We start from the raw sequence: 20,776 nt of genomic DNA, 5'->3' as shown, positions 1-20,776 counted from the left end.
GCAACTAGTTACAAGTACCGCGTAGCCGGTAACTAGTTACCTTTTACGGCAACTTGTCACTGTAACTAGTTGCGTTTAAGTTAGAGGAACTTGTAACTGTAACACTTACTTATTACGCAGTAACTGTAACAGAAAATACAGTTACGTGCAGCTCTGTTTTTTTTTTTTTTTTATGAAAAATTCCAACAGCACCACTCATTAAAGGCCACCGTACAGTTCGCGCTTACCTCTTTCCCATAACCTCTCCAACTTTTATCTTTCCACAACCCGGCTACCCTCGCAGTTTAGGAGAGGTCGCTAAGACGACTACCTTCCCTGCACAAAACCGAGGTCGGAGGTCGGTCTGAAAGCTGATTTCTTAAAACTTTCCTCGTCTTGAGTGGAGGTGAAACAAGAAAAAGAAAAGAAACTGAATAATTAGACCTCTGAAAAGAGGCGACCTTTCGCATGCCAACATTGAGAAACAGCTCATCCTAAGTTACAGTGAGGTTTGCAAATTAATTTCCCAACACGTAGAGTGCATCAACAAATCAGTTGCTGCAGCAAAATGAGGCGTACGCAAAATGAGGCGTTGGGGTTGAGTTTGCCCCCTTTTAGGTTGTATTTGTCTAGGAATTTACCATGTGAAATTTTGCCTACCCGCATACTTTCGTACATTTCTATTGAATAAACTATAATAATATATGGTTTGAGATTTATAACTTGGCATTACACAGTAGCACGAGGACGCGGGTTCGATTCCCGGCCGCAGCGGCCGCTTTTCTGATGAAGGCGAAAAGCAAAAACGCCCGTGTGTTCGAGATTTCGGCGCACGTTAAAGATCTCCAGGTGGTCAAAATTAATCCGGAGCGCTCCACTACGGTGGGCCTCATCGCCTGCGTTGCGTCGGCGCATTAAACCCTACAATCAATTAAGCATTATACAGTAACGGAAAAGTAATGACATTACTTTTTCTAAGTGAGTGTAACTGTAACAGAGTTACTTTTCTGGCTCAGGTAACTGCAACACTGTTACTTTTTACTGCTAACGTGCCCATGAATGGAGAGCAGGGCATCATGCTGGCTGCAAATTCAATCGGCCTGGTGGAGCCGCATGGCTCCCGAATATACATAGTAGATAACAGGCACTCCCATCTTGCTCAGTGGCGACAGAATGTAAAAAGGTGCCTCAAAATGAATGACTGGCGTCGCTTCTTTATTACGCATTTCCCCTGAGAGAACGCCACACTCTCAAACGCTCTGAAAGAACTTCGTATGTGCGCAGCCTGCTGACTTTGTCGCCAGACGGTGCAGCACGCAACAAGGGCTGTGTTTCATTGTCCGCATTGCCCCTGTACATCTCTTGCTGCCTTCGTTTGCTTTAGTAGACTTGTTCTATAGCTCTAGCTGTTTGTAATTCTACATGACTTTATATTACAAATTGTGTAGTAGGGGCATCACCGTAACATAAAGAAAAAACACCACTGATGCCGGAAAGCCAGGGTAGCTCTAGACAATGAGACATTGTTGGGCCTCGATAGTGTCACTAAATAAAGCTTTTAGGGTAGCTCAGTTAGCGGAAAGCAAGGGTAGCTCTAGACAATGAGACATTGTTGGGCCTCGATAGTGTCACTAAATAAAGCTTTTAGGGTAGCTCAGTTAGCAGTTCTAGGGCTCGATTCACCAGTCCCGCACTACCCGGAACGAAATCACTCGTTTCTCGGAAGTGTTTATCTAAAACCTAATCTGAGGTTTTTTAAATACATGCGACGGTCCCGTGACTGTCTTCTGTACTGACTGTGTGTGGTCTTTTCAGAAATGGAAGAGCGGCATAGCACAGGCAGTATGCGTTACAATTTATGCGCTTAACAATTTTACACTGAGTAGCACGTTAGTGTGTGGTGTTACTCATCTTGCATAATTGCCTGACCTTGTATATGCTAACAACTGTGCTACAGTCTAAATGCGGCTTGCAGCCGCCACTTTGCGGCCGTTTGTGGACGGTCACGTTAGTGACTACACAACCTCCACAGCAAACAGAATTCCAGCAAACTATGCAACACTGGCAACGCGGTCTGGGCGGCTTTGACTAGGCTGTTTTTTGCACTCAAGTTTTCCCTCACCTATTTGACGGCCATTTTAAAGAACTGGGCAATTTGGTGCTTGGAGGCTAGTTGTGCACCATGTTTAATGCACTGCAAAGATTGTCTTCACAGTGCAGTTACTTTTGAAGAGCTTTATCAATTTTTCACGTGCAGTAAAAATAACCTGTCCCTCATTTTGTTTGTAATCTTTTTGAGACTGTGTGGCAGTGGTGGTCCCAAGGGGTGGGGGCGAAGGGGGCGATCGCTCCCCCCAAAAACCTGCTCAGCTTCTTATTTTTAGTTTTTTTAAGCATTCCACTTGCGCGAGGTTAAATCCCACTTGTGCGAGGCCGCAAACGTGTTGCGACTGTCAGAAATGCGGGCTCTAGCCAGCCGTTGCACCGCCTAAGGGGCGCCAAAAACCACTCTGTCGCTAAGTGATTTGTGCGTTCACACGGCATACGCGCACACGCCTGCATGGTTATCACCTCCTCCGCAGAATTGGCGCAAGAAAGGAAGCGGTTCTTTATTCCCCCCCCCCCCATTCCCACCCCCCCAAAAAAATTCGCCCCTCCCAAAACCAATCTCTGGGACCGCTACTGCTGTGTGGTATGCTCTGAATATAGGTATTGCAGTCGTTTACCTGCCAAGCAGCTTTCTTATTATTTTTTTTGCTAGTTTCCTGTAGTCTCACGTCAGCAAGCAGAGATTCTGAGATGCAGTTAGCAGTTTTTACAGGCAGCTTTGAACCTGGTGGGTATGACCGGAAAACTGCGACTCCCATCTCTAGTGACCTCCTTGTTACTGTTACTTCGTTATATTTCATTGTGATTTGCACCATTTGACTGCACGAAAGACTAATGTAGTGGTGCATTTGACAAACTTTGAATGGTAAATGGCTGCAGTATCTTGTGTGTGTGATGTGTAGTGCGAACAAGTGTTTTGGTTTGTAAAAGCCAGTTCAAAATCTAAAGCCGGCATTTTATTGACAGAAAATTACTTAGTCAAAACTGTTTCATTTCTATATTAAGCAGGTGAAATATTTGAGCAATCACGGGACGTAAAGGTCACATAGATGCAGTGTTGTACGGAACGGCGTTCCTGGAACTAGTTCCTTTTTGGAGGAACGGAGGAACGCCACCGTTCCTTTAAGGGTCGGTGGAACTGTAACTGTAACTGTAACGGTCTCTCTGCGCCATCTATTATCGGCGCGAGAAAGCAACTGTACTGCCTTGCCAGCTGGGGCTAATTTTCCAAATGGACCTTTTTTCAGTACCGGTCCCTCTAGCGGCTGCCACGGCGAACTAAAAATGGCAGTAAGGGCACGCCCCCAAAAATATTTGGCTTTCCGGGAACCCGTGCACGAAATATCCTGGCCCTGCGGTCCCTCCCGCACTGACCCGTCAACCGTACCTCTCACATGAATGTCACAGTAGCAGGCGCGCATTCTCGTGACTAATCTGCAGTGTTCAAAGTGCCCCTTCTCTTTTTTTTTTCATTTTCGTTACCCCCTCACTGGTAGCCATGTGCTGGCAGCGTGGTCAGCCTCAAAAATCCTTGCCCCTTTCCCACCACGAACCCACCACGAGGTGTCGAAAGGAAGAAAAAAAAAGAAGAAGAAAACGTGCAGCGCTAGGCAGTATAGCCGCTCCCTAAGCAGAAAACTGAGGGGTGCCCTTTTGTTTATGTTGTCCGAGGCGCCTGCCAAGAATGGCATACCGGCAGCCCGCGCATGCGCAGATCGCTACTGGAAAAAGGTCCATTCCTCCAGCGCGCCCCCTGTCATGGGAGCAGACAATTCGAGTCAGGAGAACCGGATGCAGTTTTTACCCATTCTTCGGCTCTTCCGCTCAGTTACTGAGCCGAAGAACGGCTCAAAAAATCCGGGTCTTCGGGGCGAGTTTCGTGCCATCTATTATAGGCGCACGAAAGCAACTGCCCTGCCTGGCCGGGGCAGTTGCTCAAGGTGGGAGGGGGGGGGGTAATTTTCCAAATCCTTCCAGTGCCTCCTGTCGTGTGAGCAGACAGTCAGAGTAAGGAGAGCCGGTTCTTTTGAGCCGTTCTTTCTTCGGCTCTTCTGACCCGCTCTTTTCGAGAGCCGCTCTTCGCGAAGCGGATCTTCTGAGGCGCCATTTGGGAACAGCGGTTGAGAGACCGCGACGGCGGCGGCGGTGAATGACAGATTTGGAGGCCGCAATGGCAGCAGTGAACGAACTGCATCTGCATTTTCAAAGTAATAGGAAAATAAACTCCTGTGACCATATGATTCTCCACAGTTACATTTGTGCGTTCAGCTGTTGTCCGAGTCAGGAACGAGCCGGATCTTCTCAACCCGTCAGTTCAGCGGCGATTCTCGGCTCCCGGCGGTTCTTTGGCAGAGCGGCTCTCCTAAGAACCACCGTTACAGTGATAAATGGAATGCTATAAAAAAATTTCATGAGCGAACCGCTGCTCAGTTCGCGCTCAAACTTCACACGAAGGTCGCATTATGTGGTCTATTTTGTTCGACACCAGGAATGATGACAGTATTTGCCTTTTATTCTGAAAGTAAATAAAAACGATTTTCCCCTATGGCAAAATGGCGGCTGATTTGGACATGCTGGCTAAGGCGTTGCGCTGCTGAGCACAAGGTCGCGGGTTCGATTCCCGGCCGCGGCGGCCGCTTTTCTGATGGAGGCGAAAAGCAAAAACGCCCGTGTGTACGAGATTTCGGCGCACGATAAAGATCCCCAGGTGGTCAAAATTAATCCGGAGCCCTCCACTACGGCGCGCCTCATCGCCTGCGTTGCGTCGGCGCGTTAAACCCTACAATCAAAAAAAAAAAAAAATTTGGACATGCAAGCCAGTGCACGCTGATCAAGGAACGACAGAGCCACCAGGGGTATGCAGTGCGGAATGGACGATGGGGATTCCCGGTAGGAAGGAGTCTAGAGTGCTACTGAAGGAGCCAAATGAGGTAGCAGACAATCAGAAAACATCTTTCGTCCCTAGTTTACGATGATCACAAATAGTTGTATAACAGGTGATACCAATCATAAAATATTCCCATGCTTCATCGTTGCCAATTAACGTTGTATTTGTTTCCTCACCTGCTTTCACATTTTCTGATTGTTTGCTACCTCATTTGGCTCCTTCCTACCGTGGAAGGAGCCAAATAGGGTAGTAGATAATCAGAAAGCCTGGTTTCACATTTTCTGATTGTCTGCTACCCCATTTGGCTCCTTCCTACCGTGGAAGGAGCCAAATAGGGTAGTAGATAATCAGAAAGCCTGGTTTCACATTTTCTGATTGTCTGCTACCCCATTTGGCTCCTTCCTACTGTGAAAGGAACCAAAAAAGTGTAGTAGATAATCAGAAAGCCTGGTTTCACATTTTCTGATTGTCTGTTGTCTGCTACCCCATTTGGCTCCTTCCTGCCATGGAAAAAACGTGAATCAACATCGTCTGTCTCGCTCTGCATACCCCAGGCGCCGCTGTCGTTCCCAGATCAGCTTGCACTAGCTCGCACATCCAAATCAGCCTCCATTTTCCCATAGGGGGAATCGTTTTTATTTACTTTCAGAATAAACAGGTAAGTACCGTCGTCGTTCCTGGTGTCGAACAAAATAGACCACAAAATGTGACCTTTGTGTGAAGTTTGAGCGCGAACCGAGCAGCGGTTCGCTCAGGAAAACAATTTAAAGTGTTCCAATTATCATCGTAACACCCTGAAACCAATTCAACAGAACTAGGAGAGTTTGCTGTGCATTCATAAGACATGCCAATTGGTGGCTTCACGCTGGAAGTAAATTGGTTTCAAGATTTCTTCATCTTTCTGCTAAAAAATATCGGAAAAGGGAAATTTACTACCAGATAACATTTACATGGCTTAGTGCAGAGCAAAGATAGTTTTTATACACCTTGGCAGAACTTGCTTTCCTGTCGTCAAAATTTGGCTGCATTTTATTCGGAATTTTTTTAATTGCCGAGGTTAAAATATTGCAATATACACCCATATATGGTCCCACATATTCAGCGCTAACTCATTCCGATGTGTGCATGTATTGAAACCTCAGTACCTAAGAAGGTAACAAAATGCAGCCAGATTTTAAAGGTAGGAAAATAAGTGCACAGCCAACACATGTAAAATGTTATTCCTCTGCTCTAAGCCGTGTAATGCCACCTGGTAGTAAACTTCCTCGTGTTAACTTTTATTCACCTTTAGCATACAGGTGAAAATCTATTTGGCTGAAAATAATTTACTGTTGTCATGTAGCCAATTGGCATATCTTGTAAGCACACAGCAAATGGCCTTCGCTTTACATTGAATAGTTTTATATAATTCTTCTTGAATGTAGGTACGCATGAATCAAAATATGATTTTACAAGTTTAAAATTTTGGGTTCTTTCTCATTTAAAAATATTGTTTTATATCACCCAGAACTAGATGAATAGTTTTTCAAATGATTTCCATGTGTGTGTAGCAAAGTTATGCCCCACAGCAGCTCCACATTGTCCAAAACTGGCTGTGCACTCTGAGGGAGGGTGACTGTCACCTTAATAGCTTTCTAACCTGTGCACTAATGTGCTTTTCCCGTGTTGTGAAATGTGTTTCACCTTTTGCTATTTCAGAAAGTACAGTGCTTTGAAACCTTATTTTTGCGTAGAATTTAGGCTGCCACTATTTGTAAATGCACATTTGTTTATTTGGGAGATGAATTATTCAGATGCATGCCTCATTTCTGATGCAAAGGAGACGATTCTTATTTTTTTGTACATGATTTGTGCTAACTTTTGAATTTTTTCCTGCGAAAGTTTACTTCTTCTTAACAGCTGGTGGAATCTAAGAAGCAGAAGCATAAACCTGCATGAAACTATAAGGAACTTATATTGGCAGGGAAGCTGTTTAGCAAATCGTTATTTTTTGTGTCCGCAGTTAATAATAGCAAGAAAATGCCGAGTGCACGCAAAGGTTAAAAAAAGAAGAAAATGTCGAGCGCTCGTGTGTGCGTGCCCAGCGTCTTCGCCGCACGTTTGCCAATCAAAGCATACCCACTAGGGCCAAGATTGGCGAAAAAAAAAAATAAAAGCTCCAGCATTCGCCGTAATTGTGGCAACACTTGCTCGTAACAAGAAAGGTGTCATAGCGTAGACCCCTCCAAGGTGATGTCCAATGATTATCACTTCCAAAAAATGAAGGAAGCTCTCACTTATAGCAACAGTGATGGAGTGAGGGTCGTTGCGGCAGCGAAGAGGAAGCAAATCGGCTGCAGTCGTGGACCTAAACCATCGTGATGGCCATGAAGGTTGCGTCAAGATTCGCTACCTTCAAGTCTCGCGCGTTAGTGTGAGCGCCCTTCGTTTTTGTGTGTGTGTGTGTGGTATTAGAAGTATATTGTGTACCTTTTGTGTGCTGCGTGATCTTGCCGCTGTAGGTTGTATTGTATGAAATTCGCCCAATAAAATGGTTTTGGTTTTACACACAGTACTGATTGTGCACCTGAGTAGTGGTAAAGCTCCATTGGAATGAAATGTTGAGCTATAACCACATAAATGGATCACACATGTTGCAAAAAGGACCTACAAGCACCTTTTTGGGGCATCCCCAAACTTTCCTTTGCTCTACATAAAAGGTTAGACATCCCAGTTAAGCTGTAGTCTGGGCTAGTTGGTAATTCATAGTGATGAAATGTAGCGCAGCAGAACACACGGGACAGAAAAAATGCACACGGATGAGCGCTCGTCCGTGTGTGTTCTACTGTGCTACATTCGATCACTCCCAGTAAAGTCCTAATCTTGGACATCTGAGAGAGGTATTTTTCTGTATCACTTGAGATGTTTTTGGAACTTAAGTTGGATGTCCCTGGGAGTCCCCAAACTAAGGATGGTATGTGTGTTGTCTGGGTGGAGCCCGATAGTAGACTATTGGAGTGCATTGGACTGAGGCGGCAGTGCTCGCGCGTAGGCTTGGACGACTTCGGTGGCTGTGGTCACGCTCCGGCTAGTTTATCAATAAAGTATGTCGTTTGTGCTCTCTGCATGCGACTGTACAGGTCTGGCTTAGCTACATCCCACTCCCGACACTGGCAGCTAACAGGATGTACAGTCAAACCCGTTCATAGCAAACTGCAATATGCACCGCGAATAGTTCGATATAGCCGAACCCGCCTATAATGAGCCTATTGTTACGAGCTCGCATTGCGCGGGAGCCCCCCCCCTCCCCAACTCCATCATCCCCGCATGCAGAAATGAACACAGCAAAGTAGCCATTAATTATACCCAAAATAATCCATTTATCGCAATTAATAAAGCTACTTTCCACCTTAACTGCCTACTTTGCAAAAAAAGCGGTGATTTTTGTTTTCACTTATAGCATTCTCTACACGAAATATTGTTTGCAGCAGTCCGAGTCCGCATTCTCCAAAACCAAAGAAGCATCGGTGGAGCACATCGACTGCCGAAAGCGATTCATTATAAGCCTCGGACGGCTTTCACTCGCGCCATCATCGGCAACATTGGTGAGCTCTTTCCACAGTTCAGCGATGCTGCTGTCTTGGTCTGGACTCGCTGACTGGGCGGGTTCCGTGGTAAGTCCAACGCGTCATAAATAGTTACGGAAAGTGTCGGCCGTCACGTCGCTCCGTGCAAGGCGCAATGTCCCAGTCGTGGCTCTTGCTCTGTGGTCGCGGCCAATCCACATCTCAATCGCCGCTCCGAGACCATGCATTTCGGCGGCCATTCTAGGCGCGCAGAGTTCGATATATCGGATGTGAACTTCGTTATAAGGAATATGTTTCCCATGTATTTCTGTAACTGAATTATTTTTGTTCGATATATAGCATATTTCGCTCTATCCGGGTTCGTTATAGCCGGGTTTGACTGTACTTCGCAGTTGTCAAGAAATCTCGAGAAGCTAAATTATGCATCTATCAATTATGACTGCAACAAATTTAATTTGGACGGACCTATGGTTGGCCCAAACGTTTTATGTTTGCAGCAACATCAGGCTTCCCCTGCTTGCCCTCCCAGCCAGTTAATGGCGCTGCCACATCTGGCCCTAGAAACATAGCTGTCGCACATTATCTCCATTTGTTTGTTACAAGCCAGGGACAGTGCTAAGGTTCAATTCCCTTTTGATATATAATCAGCATCGATCAGCTGTAAAACCAAGTGTCTCAGAAAAGTGGATTCTATGATGTCTTCCATAAGGGGGCAAATCCCTGCTGGCAGACCATGCAAAGCACAGGATTTCATATTTGAAATTGTAATATGCGGAGCACCATGTACTGTGTTTGATGTTTTGGAAGCTTGCGTCTGCAGGTATAATCATTGTAGTGGCAGAGCATAGATGCATTGGGACCAACATAGGAATTTTACCTACACAAGTGAAAGCCCTCTAGTTGATCAGTATGCCAAAAGCAGGTAACATATATTTGCATGGGCAGCTGCTGCTAAAGCCCCAGCATCTCGGAGCAGAAAGGTAAGTTGGCAGTGAGTCATACTGAAAGCTCTGGGTGGGTACAAAAATGTGTATTCGGGTGTTTTTTCTTCTGTCCAGCTTTCATACCTATTTATATGTAGACCACAAGATTCCCTGCAGGGGTACGAAATTGTGAAGCAACTTGCTCGGGACCTCCAGGAATAGTGGAATAGTAATGAGGTCAGATCCGCCGACCCACAATGATGGGCCCCCAAACAATGTTCTGTACACGTACGTGTGATGTGGACCCAGGACTGGAAACGCAACGTGGACATCATACGCAGCGTGGCATTAATTCTCATCAACAAGGAACCTGCTTTAATGCAATAGCCCATGCAAGCTTAGCTCCAACCCTATGCTCCCTCTGGCCCTGATGCATAGGACCATAGCTTGCAACCATAGCAGCGAGCTGGCCTTACACAGGCTGCATTCGGCATGGCGCTGTATGTACCCTACATTTGGCAGGGAAGCAAAATCCCCTTAGGTTTTATTGCTTTTTACAAAACTGCAAATTTTAGTGACCAGCACTCTAAATCGCAATTGTCTGTGATATCAGGGGCGATTAATTCTCTCAAAATATTTAGCAAAAATATGTAGTGAAATTGGTAGTTTGAAGCACTGCTCCCTATAACACTTTTTCTTTCCTTGCATTGGAAGATAGAAGGGGGGGGGGGGGGGTAGTGGATTGTTTTTTTAAGAAAGGGGGAAAAGAAATGGACAAGGGGTATATTGAACTGCTCAGGGGAGTTCACCTGCATTCAACCCAGTTTAGAGGGTGGGGGTATGTGGGGAGAATAGGATAGGGTAGAGAAAAGTAGAGATTAGAAAGGTGACGAAAAAAGTAGAGAGTGGTTCCACTGTGGTCGATCCCATCGCACACAACACTGTGTCGAACACTGCTGGCTGACATCATGCTGCGTCCGGGGGGCGAGGAGCCTTGACGGGAACAGTGAAGCATAGAGGCAAGCTTGCTGTGACAAGGAGTGGAGTGTGCGGCGGTTCCAGCCACTTTGGAGTTTGCGGGACAAAAGTGTGGCTGACAGATGGGTACTGGGGAGCAGGAGCTCACACTCGACGGCCCACACCAGCAGAGTGAAAGCCGGTGCATATCCAAATCCAGGGTGACAGCCTGCGTGGACAACAGGCTGCCGATCCGAAATCCCAGGCCTGAAGCAAAGGAACACGAAAAAACATGCCCACTCCGCTTCGAAGTGATGGCCGAATTGATTGATTGAATTTAGGGTTTAATGCACCAACGCAACGCATTTGATGAGGCGCGCCGTAGTGGAGGGCTCCCGATTAATTTTGACCACCTGGGGATCTTTAACGTGCGCCAAAATTGCGCACATATGGGGGTCGATGACCGAAATCTCAATTGGGAAATGTAACAAACATTTCAGAGACTATATGCAAAACTGAATGAGCAACAACATCACACATTATTCCACACACTACCAACTATGGTGTATTTACCAAGGAACATAGCTGTATGGGATTATAAAATCTGCTAATGAGTGAATTGGGAAGGACGATTGTAGCACATCAGACACTTTGGATAGGTGCACAAGCACACGCTAATCAAGCAGCATTGCAACTGAAAAACAATGTTTTTGTATTTACTATATTTATCTACATTTTTTATCAGCTGTCAGCAAATTTAAAGGAACAATAAAGATAGTTATAAACATTGTCCAACTGCATAGGCAATGCTTAAAGTTTTCCGGACCCATCTACCCTAACTTTCTTTATCAAAAAAGTGCGCTAAAAAAGTGCCAATGCCCTTGCACTATCATAATCCCTTACCAATTTGGTGTTGTGGTCTGTGACAACACACTCGTGAGCTTCCAGGGCGGAACTTAAAGGGGGCCTGAGATGGATTTCAAAGTGTTTTTGTTTGTGTCAGAAATCTACTCTATAGTTCTTGTAGAAACAAGTCCAAAAATAGTAAGCATATTCGCTCACGCTAACAAAAGTTATTACCCCAACGAGACAGAACTATTTGTTGGCTCGGCGGCTTGCGATGACGACATAGTCCGACCTCGTACGAGGCGAAGCACTCATTTCATGGTTGGCCGCCGGAATGTCCGCGATTTTTGACGGCGGCGGTTTGGTTTAGAGCGTCGTCGTTACCATGGTTACTTCAGCGAGTGGGTCGCACATGAGACGACGACGTCCTTTTTTTTTTTTAAGCTACGTTTTCAGTCTTTACGGACTTTGAGCAGGAGATACTGGTGATTGCGGAAGTCGACCTTGCATGCGCGAGAGTTTCCGTGAACGGTAACTTATTTTTACCGTCGCTACATAGCGATACAGAGGCTAGAATTTATACCGACTGTAGTAGCGAGCCCCCTGCGCCGGCGAAATGTACGCTCGCGTTTTGATTAGATTACCGGAAAGTTCCGAGTGAACGCCCTCCCCTGAAACATCGCCCACCCCCTTCTACGGGTGAAATATTCAATTTACTGAAATACGCGCGCCCACCCCGTAAAATCCATGGCTTTAGCGCCGATGAGTGAACAAAACAAACCCGAATCATCTCTTCATGTGTAGATGCGGTCACTTATTCGTCCTTTCCACGCTTGACCCGAAATTTCGCCCATCTCGTATTTTTCACTTGATATCACTGTACTTAAATTTGGGTGGGCGTTCTTCCGGAACTTTACGGCACAGCAAATGCGCTGTGCTCTGCGCTTCATGCAAGCAATCTTAGTTGATGTTGTTTACTACATTCTTGCTAAATGATGATCAGGAGCACGATAAATGACAATTTTTTTTAGAATGAGCGAGCAAAATTTCCGCCCCTACTCCAGCTTCCCATGTTTCCAATGGTTCAGATGCCTTTATGAACTATCATAGCTCTTTTATGCTTTCAAAATCGTCTTGGGCAAGGTAATATAGGTAACTGCGGAATCATTACAATATATCTTATTCATTTTATATCGAAATATTTAGCGGTGGCGTGAATTCTGGTTAATGCAATACTTGGTCCTAATTCTTCCCACTAGATGGCGGCGTCAACGTCATGTTTTCGATTTTTTAAGCTCTACAGTAGAAGTATACGGCTCTTTAAAAAAAAAAATTATTGTATTGTGAGAGTTCAATCTAAGACGCCTAAGATTCAAGCCATTTCAAGCGTAAGCGAACAGTTCTGGGCAACAAACGTTTGTGTCATTTGCTTTGCGACAAATTCGCCAGATGTCGCTACTCGGCAGAGCCGGTTAGAGTTCCTGTATATATACAGGAACTCTAGAGCCGGTAAGCCGGAATGCAGAAACCGCAGAGTGCAATCCTTTCGTTTTAGCGGCAAACGGCTACTCTTGCTTCATTTAGCACGGTAAACGGTAAAGTGCGCTAAGGACACTAGGCAACAGGTTCATTCAGAAGGCCGGTGCAGCAAACCACACTTTCCTGCGATCATGACTTGATGGGAAGCAATGAAATGAAACTCTTTGACAGTTGTCGTTACGGGATGAGCATGCTCTTGCCGTTGTCGCGACCGCCGCAGAGAATCAGCTGCGACAGCGTTTGGGCTTGAACTGATTTATTCAGCCCGCGTGAGCGCACTTGAGCGTGCGCCTCGTGATCACGAACAGTGCCCGGCGTCGTCCAAGCGCTGCGTGCGGAGCTCCTCCTTCGTCGTCGGCGCGGCGCTCCCTTGGCGCGCCGTTCGTTACCACCTCTGAAACAACGTCGAGGCTACGCTCGAAACACAGATGGTGCAAAGAATCCTTTCGGGTACAGCGTCCAAGAAAGTAAATGCAAAGAAAACTGATGATACTCTAACACCAGACACGGAGCGCTGAGCGATCACGCTGGCTGCAAGCGTCGTTGCTCCTGCGCTCACTGTATCCTTCCGCCGAGAACGGAGGAGCGTCAAGCCCGGTTTGGCCCGATGTGTAAGTGCTTTACACTCCGGTATAAAACAAATATGTGTGACTGTGTAAAAGCACCCACACACAAAAGATGTTTTTTGTAGCTTTCTGATGTTTTTACGCTCGTAAAAAATCGATTAAATCAAGAGCGCACAAACACGTCACGATTAGTTCAAGAAATAGCCGTTGCGCTCCGATACCATCGACCCCCCAAAAACCCCCATCTCAGGGGCCCTTTAAGCACATTTATTCGGCATACTGTGTGTACACTGCTTGCAAGCAAATGAGAAGTTGATATAAATTGTAAACATGACTAAAACGGAGGTAGTGAAAGTGTCAAACTGAATTGGAAACCAATCTGCCACCACTAACATACCGTATAATGCGGAATATAGGTCGAGATTTTTTGCAGAAAAATTTGCCAAAAAGTCACCCCTCGACCTATATTGCAGTCACTGGCAGTTGTCATCTGGCGACCGGGCAGCCCATCGAGCCCATCCAAACCCCAAAGGCACCATCGCCACCACCATCAATCGGACGCGACGCCATCTTTGTTTTGTCGCTTCTCTCGCTGTCGGCGAATGTGTGCGTGCTATTTTCTTCTCGCGCAAAATGAGTTTAGGCACTTGGTGCCGGTTTACAGCAGCATTTAAAAGAAAAGGTGAGGGTTTTCCAAGGCCAATGACGTGTCCGCCTTGCGCCAGTTCGGTATCACCAAAAGAAGTGTTGCTAGCGGCGTTAGCTGAAGGTGCAGCTCTCGGTATGCAACGCTCGGAAAGCCTCGTTTCATGGGCGCTGCTCTGTGCACCTGTGCTGCTGTACAAAGGGGCAAATTTTGTCTGCTAGCGCCGTGCGATGTCTCTACGAATGGATACCCCAAGATGTTTGCTGACTGCCTGCACAGACTGGCTGTCGCTCCGGTCTGCACACGAGTGTCCCACGCTTCGCGCTCGCTTCACGATGACATCAGGGTTCGCACAGACCCTTGAAATCCTTGAATATCCTTGAATTTGATAACATGAATTCAAGGGCCCTTGAAACTCCTTAAATATAAGTGAGCTCCTTGTAATCCTTGAAAATTTAGTGGACTTTGTTTCAATAAAGCAAATGAACGACGTATTTCCGTAAGTCGCACTGATTTCAAAAACGCGTTTACTGAGGAATGACCGCGAAAACAAGTAGCCTTGACAGAAGAGCAATAGCAGCAATTTTCGGTTTCGAAACCGGCAGCGCCTGCGTCGTCTGGCAACAGATGTGAGCCAGAAATCCAAGCCAATCCAACGCAAGTTATATGGTCGGTCGGTCGATACTCGGTCCGTGCGTCGGCCTCGCGCGTCATTTTTCGACGAAAGTTCGCGTTTGTGCTGAGTGCAATGCCTGCAACTTTACTTTGACAGGATGCCAGGCGGAAAGTGCAAGTTTCAGTCTGCGTGGCTGGAGCACAGCGAATATCGTCACTGGGTGAGGCCGGAGACAAGCGACCCTTATCGAGCGAAGTGCGCAGTATGTCAGAGGTCGGTCGACAATGGGGGAGTCGGCGTTGAAGACCCATCAGAAAAGTGCCAAGCACCGATCCAAAGTTGCGGCAGGCGAGGGCTGCTCTTCCGTCACGAGTTTTTTGCAAGCGGCAAGCGTCACAGAAACGACTTCTCAGCGGGAAAACACGGAAACATCCTCTCGAGCTGCGACCCTTGACGAAGACTGCAGAAGGCATGACTCCGTGATTGAAGCCGAAATTTTGTGGACGATGAAAGTTGTGTCTTCACACTACTCATACAGCTCCAGTGGATCAGTTTCCGAGCTGTTCCGAAAGATGTTTCCGGATAGCGATATCGCGAGAAGCTTCACTTGTTCGGAAAAAAAATGCGCGTACGTCGCGTGCCACGGTCTGCGCCCATTTTTCGCTTCTCAAGTCTTGGACATGATGGAGAAATCTGACCATTTTGTTGTCCTTTTTGATGAAACGTTGAACGAATACCTGCAAAAGAAACAACTTGATGTTCACGTGAGACTGTGGAACAATTCTGAGGTGACAACAAGATATGTGACATCGGCATTCATGGGCCACAGCACAGCGGACGACCTCATGAAGAATTTGACGGAAGTGCTGGCGTCCTTTCCGATGAGCAAAATTGTTCAGCTTTCCATGGATGGCCCCAATGTCAACTGGAGTCTTTTCCACAAGTTCCAGCAGCACATGAAAAATGACTTTCAAGTTCAGTGTTTGGATATTGGATCGTGTGGACTTCACACAGTGCATAATGCCTACAAAGCTGGAATGCATGCAACGGGCTGGCCAGTTGACACATATTTGTCCAGCTTGTTCTCACTCTTTCATGATGCACCAGCCAGGCGTGAAGATTTTATTCGAGAGACAGGGAGCAGCGTGTTTCCACTTCCTTTTGTATCTCACCGTTGGATCGAGAACGTGCCCGTACTGGAAAGAGCCCTGGCCACATGGGAGCACCTGAAGCAATACACTGAAGCAGTGAGTGGCCGCAGGCTGCCCGTGCCAAAATGCAGAGCATATGAAAACGTCAGTGCTTTTCTAAATGACCAGCTTGCACTCGCAAAACTGAACTTTTCCCTAAACGTTGCCATGGTTGTGCAGCCTTTCCTGACTGTTTTTCAGAGTGATTCTCCCAAGACGTTTTTGCTGGCAAAAGAACTTGAAAGTGTTCTGAGGAGCCTTCTGTCAAGGTTCGTAAAGTGCTCCGTAATGACAGAAGCCACCAGCATCGCGAAGCTGCTGCGCATTGATGTTGAAGATGCTGCCGTTTACACAGAACTTGAAAAGGTGGATGTTGGACGTGCAGCTGAGAAGATTTTGAAAAGTAGCAAAGCGAGCGCCAAGTGTATTCTTGAGTTTAGGTATGAGTGCCGGAAGTTCTTCGTGAACATGATGCTGAAAGTCATGGAGAGAAGTCCTCTGAGGTACCCTGTCGTTCGTGGGTTGTCATGTTTCGACCCCACAGAGATGTCCAAGACAGACACGTGCCTTGGGAAGCTAAAAATTGTGCTTAACTGCCTAATCGACAACAAGCTTCTCTCTGAGCACAAACGAGACATTGTGTGCACACAGTATATTCAGTTTTGCCTAGAAAAACGGCATGAACTACAAAACTACGAAAAAGATTATGAACGACTTGACAGTTTTTTTGTGCGGCTGCTGAAGCACGATGCTTCTTTCTCGCAGTTATGGGCTGTGATGAAACTTCTTCTCCTCCTGAGCCATGGGCAGGCCTCAGTGGAAAGAGGCTTCAGCATCAACAAGCAGGTTGCGGTCGAGAATTTGGCAGAGCTGTCGTATATTTCTCAACGAGTTATCTGCGAGGCTGTGAAAAACCATGGCGGCCTGCTGAACGTTCCAATTTCAAAAGAGTTGAAGGCGTCAGTGCGCCAAGCCCGGCATAGGTATGCTGCATACCTAGACGGACAAAAGAAACAAGCACTGTCACGGCAGGCAACTTCAAAGAGAAAAGAGCTCGAGCAAGAGCTCGATAAGATGCAAGGGAGGAAGTCAAAGCTTCAAAAAACTCTCAAGTGCCTGCTGGAATCCGCGGACCGTTTTTCGGAAGAAGCTGAGGCGAAAAACGACCTCACCTATTTAGTCAAGGCAAACAGCTTCCGTCGAACTGCTAAAGGAAAGGAGCTGGAGATAGCTTCTGTGGAAAAAGAAATCCATGCGAAAACTGTGCTGCTTTCATAAGTCTTGTAAGCAAATAAAATTTTGCTTACACTCCTTGAATTTTGCCCATTTTTATCCTTGAAATCCTTGAAAAGTCCTTGAATTTTCAGTCAAATATTCTGTACGAACCCTGTGACATGGTCTTGCGAGTGTTTAAGAAGTGCTGCATAAGCAATTCCCTGGACTGCACGAAGGACGACCTGCTGTGTGGGCGACAGCGAGCCAGAAGCAGTCGTCCGATGATACTTCAGACAGTTTTAAATGAGTAATTTCAGACGAAACAAGTTATAGCCTCAATAAAACAATGGTTGGTACCTAATTTTTTTTTTTGCATTTTTCGGCTACAAAGTAAGGGGGTCGACCTATATTCCGCCTCGACCTATATTCCGCATTATACGGTAGTTTATGAGGAGACCGTGAAGTGCGCGTTGTTTCTCTTCTTCTGAGCTTGGGCTCTAGTAATAAGCTAAGACTCTAGAATTCAACTAGTCAAGCAGAGGAGTGCATGAGTTAGGAGGAGGAGAAAAGCGAACGGAAAAGCCGAGAGGTTATCCAGGCTTAGAGCCCGGATTGCTACACGGCAGTGGGGAAGAGGTGTCCAGGGGGTGACAGATAGGGCAGGTGAAAAAGAGGGGACAGGAGCGGGGTCATGAACGCACTTTAGTCCCTTTACAAACACCCATATTCATATACAATAAGAGCTCGATAGACCCATTTCAGCATCCGTTTACACTTCGGTTTGTTGCAAAAGAATTTTTGACAAGCATCACATATCTTCCACGTAGTCGAGTAAAATCATGCTTTTTGAGTACTAAAGATCTATACCCAGTGTTGTTAACAGCAGGATATACATGATGTTGGCATCAGCTGTTTAATAAGGTTAGAATCACTACATCTAGGGGAACAGCGCGAACTAACAGGGACACAATAAGAAAGAAGTGGACAGGACTAGCGCTGACTTTCAACTCGATTTATTGGAAAAGACGTAACTACGTATACATACACAGAATCCTCCTCCCCCACCACGCCACGTGCCCACACCAGCCAATGACATACTATCACGACCAAAACACTCCACTGTTGACAACGCACCTTTCTTAACACTGGACCACCTTATCGCGACGACCGCTCCAAATAACCAAATTCTTTTTCGTGCAGGACAACTGATGTTTCCCTGATACAATCACTCCCCCACTTTCTGATGTAGTATGATTCCATCAACTCTCTAGTACGCCTGTCTTTATGCTTAAACAGGATATCTGTCTCGTGGAAAAGCGGATAGCAACGGTGCTTACACGTGCGGCAATGTTCGGCCAGACGTCTGTCAAGAGATTTGAATCATTCGTTGTCTTCTAGAAAAAACAATCCCGGGCCATCTTCACTAACATATATGAAACCTCTGGAGGGGTGAAGCATGCAGTGTATAAGTGTATTCTTGGCGCCTTGGCGTTTTTGCCAACGGAGATGAAACCGTTGGGGGGTAGAGGCATATACAGCTTTGCTGTAAAAGTCTCTTGACTTTGAAGCACAAAGCTCTCTAGTGTGAGGTGTAAATGAGTGTCCCGGTGTTTTTATTAGTATGCGTTACGAAGCACTCCAGCACAAGGCATAAACGAGTGTCCCGGTGTTTTTTTAGTACGCGTTACGTTCTAGGGCGAGGCGTAAACAGGTTTCCCAGTGTTTTAGTAACGCGTGACTACATGAGACGACGATTACGACGATGGCAGGAGACACCAACAGCCCCAGCCCCTAAGGGGCTTCACCCCTAAAAAAGGACGCTAAAATTTCCCATACATTGGGACTCAGTATTCTCAAGCTTGCCTTCTGACTTCAACTCAAATCTAACAATATCGGGTCGACTTTATTTTGTTCCATTTGAAAGCTTAAACAACTGTTTTTTCTTCAATATTGAGCACAGTACGAGCTGCCCACCCTCTCCCGTTGAATAAAAAAAGGTTCAGTTTTCCCTTATCTTTATATCGTCTGAGTTTGTAACATTATAGTGAGGAAAGTGGCAATGTTCCGCGCGCAGTTAGGAAAGCCTGGGAACATAGATAACAATGATGTCGTGTTTAATACTTTTTCAGAAATATGGGTTAATGTGATTGCTCAGCACACTCCTCAGCCCTCACTTGCAGATAGATCAAATTCGAGTAAACTTTCGCATGAAGACGTACTTCAAGCTTGAGCTCTATCTTTGTTTCTCAAAACTGGCTTCACCGTGCAAATCATTGTTTACAGTTGATAGACAGGTGAACAGCCTTCTTTTTTGTATCTGGTGTAGCAGCGAATAATTACTGCAAAGCCCTGGTTGCGTTTTCTGTCTTAAATTTCCCCGTTGTTAAGAACTGCTTCGGCCGTAAGGGCGACCGTTTTACTAAGAAACTCGCGTAGCCTGTGTTTATGTGCCGACTGACCGGAAGACAGGGTGAGGAGATTACAGGGTGAGGAGATCATCCTGTCCGAGTGTCACAGGGGCTCGGGTTTCCGCATTGAAGAAGATTCCGCACCCCCTGTGGTGTTTGCTCCAGGCTCTGAGCCCTCACTACTTCAAACGGCTATTCCCGTTTTTTCCACTCCTCACTTCACCGTTTTGTCTCAGTTATTTCATCTGCGTCAATAATTCTTTTGCCAAAGAGTATGTTTTCGGGTTCAAACTTTGCGTCTGTTAGTGTTTGGTCCCTTTCTTTGAGGCGGGAACGTGGCTGATTGCTGTGAAGAAGCGTCTCCCTGATTGGTTGCGGAAAATGTGTCTGCAACTCGCTTTTCTTTTCAATGGCAGGGTTGAAACAAATCAAAGCCCTGTTCACCGGGTTCACAGGGAGCAGCTGCCGGCACCGGGGTCTCACTTCATAAACACTGCCACCCGTCTTTGGTTCCTTAATTACTCCGGGACAGTTTCACCATCCGCTATCTTCCGTTTGGTACTCTTGCTCTTTTGTCTATTTTCTCATTTCATGCTAAAAGTGTATTGTTTGAAATTTGTATGTGTTAAGGTCTGCCGATGTTATTAGTAAATTAGATCAGTTAACCTTAAAAATACTGAAACTTCTCGACTGCTTCACTGCCGATCACCATGCTACCGTAGCTGTAGAGAAGGGCCAATTTTCGTCGTCATTATATTAGTCAACTGTACTGCAAAATTTTTTTTCTCTGCATTTTTGCAAAAATAAAGGTCACGAGGAGACTGCACGTGCTTTACGCTTTGCTTGACTTCATCAGGCAAGTAGGCATTCAGGAATGCTTTAATTGTATTTCCTTCCCATTGTACTTCCAAACTAGGGTCCGAGGCTTCGAGCAATAACAAAAGTCTTCGTGTGTCTTTTTGTTGTTGTGTAAAGGCGTATCTATTATTACACTCCTTCTGAAGGCCGGTTGCATAGGATATGGGGGTGATTTGACGCTTAATTTTTTCGCGTGAAAAATAAGAGTCAACAACTACTCTTTTATAGTTTTATATATTTTATTCTTTATGTTTATTTATTTATATTTATTTGTATTACTTATATTTGTTTTTAAACTTGTTCTTTTATATTTGTATATTTGTATATTTATATTTTATATTTTTTGTCAAATTTTCAAACCCCCCCAGACAAAAATCCTGGGTGTGGTAATGTTCTTGGGAGTATCGGAATTAAGTTCCTCTTGATCCTGGCAGGGGACTGTAGTGGCTGCCAATGCCAGTGCCAGTTCTT

At 45.8% G+C, this 20,776-nt stretch overlaps 1 long non-coding RNA gene and 1 pseudogene across 1 annotated transcript in view; both read left to right on the top strand.

Annotated features, from left to right (window-relative positions):
- LOC144155938 (uncharacterized) overlaps positions 1-20,776 on the top strand; it is a 34,376-nt gene that overhangs the window by 428 nt on the left and 13,172 nt on the right. The window lies entirely within an intron of this gene.
- LOC144155937 (uncharacterized) lies at positions 14,345-17,117 on the top strand (annotated as a pseudogene).

The sequence above is a fragment of the Haemaphysalis longicornis genome, unplaced genomic scaffold, assembly GCF_048455015.1.
Source record: "Haemaphysalis longicornis isolate Haplotype H1 unplaced genomic scaffold, Haemaphysalis longicornis Haplotype H1 scaffold_1, whole genome shotgun sequence".
NCBI lineage: Eukaryota > Metazoa > Arthropoda > Arachnida > Ixodida > Ixodidae > Haemaphysalis > Haemaphysalis longicornis.
Note: the sequence above shows the minus strand (reverse complement) of the source record. Positions and strands in the feature narration are given on the sequence as shown.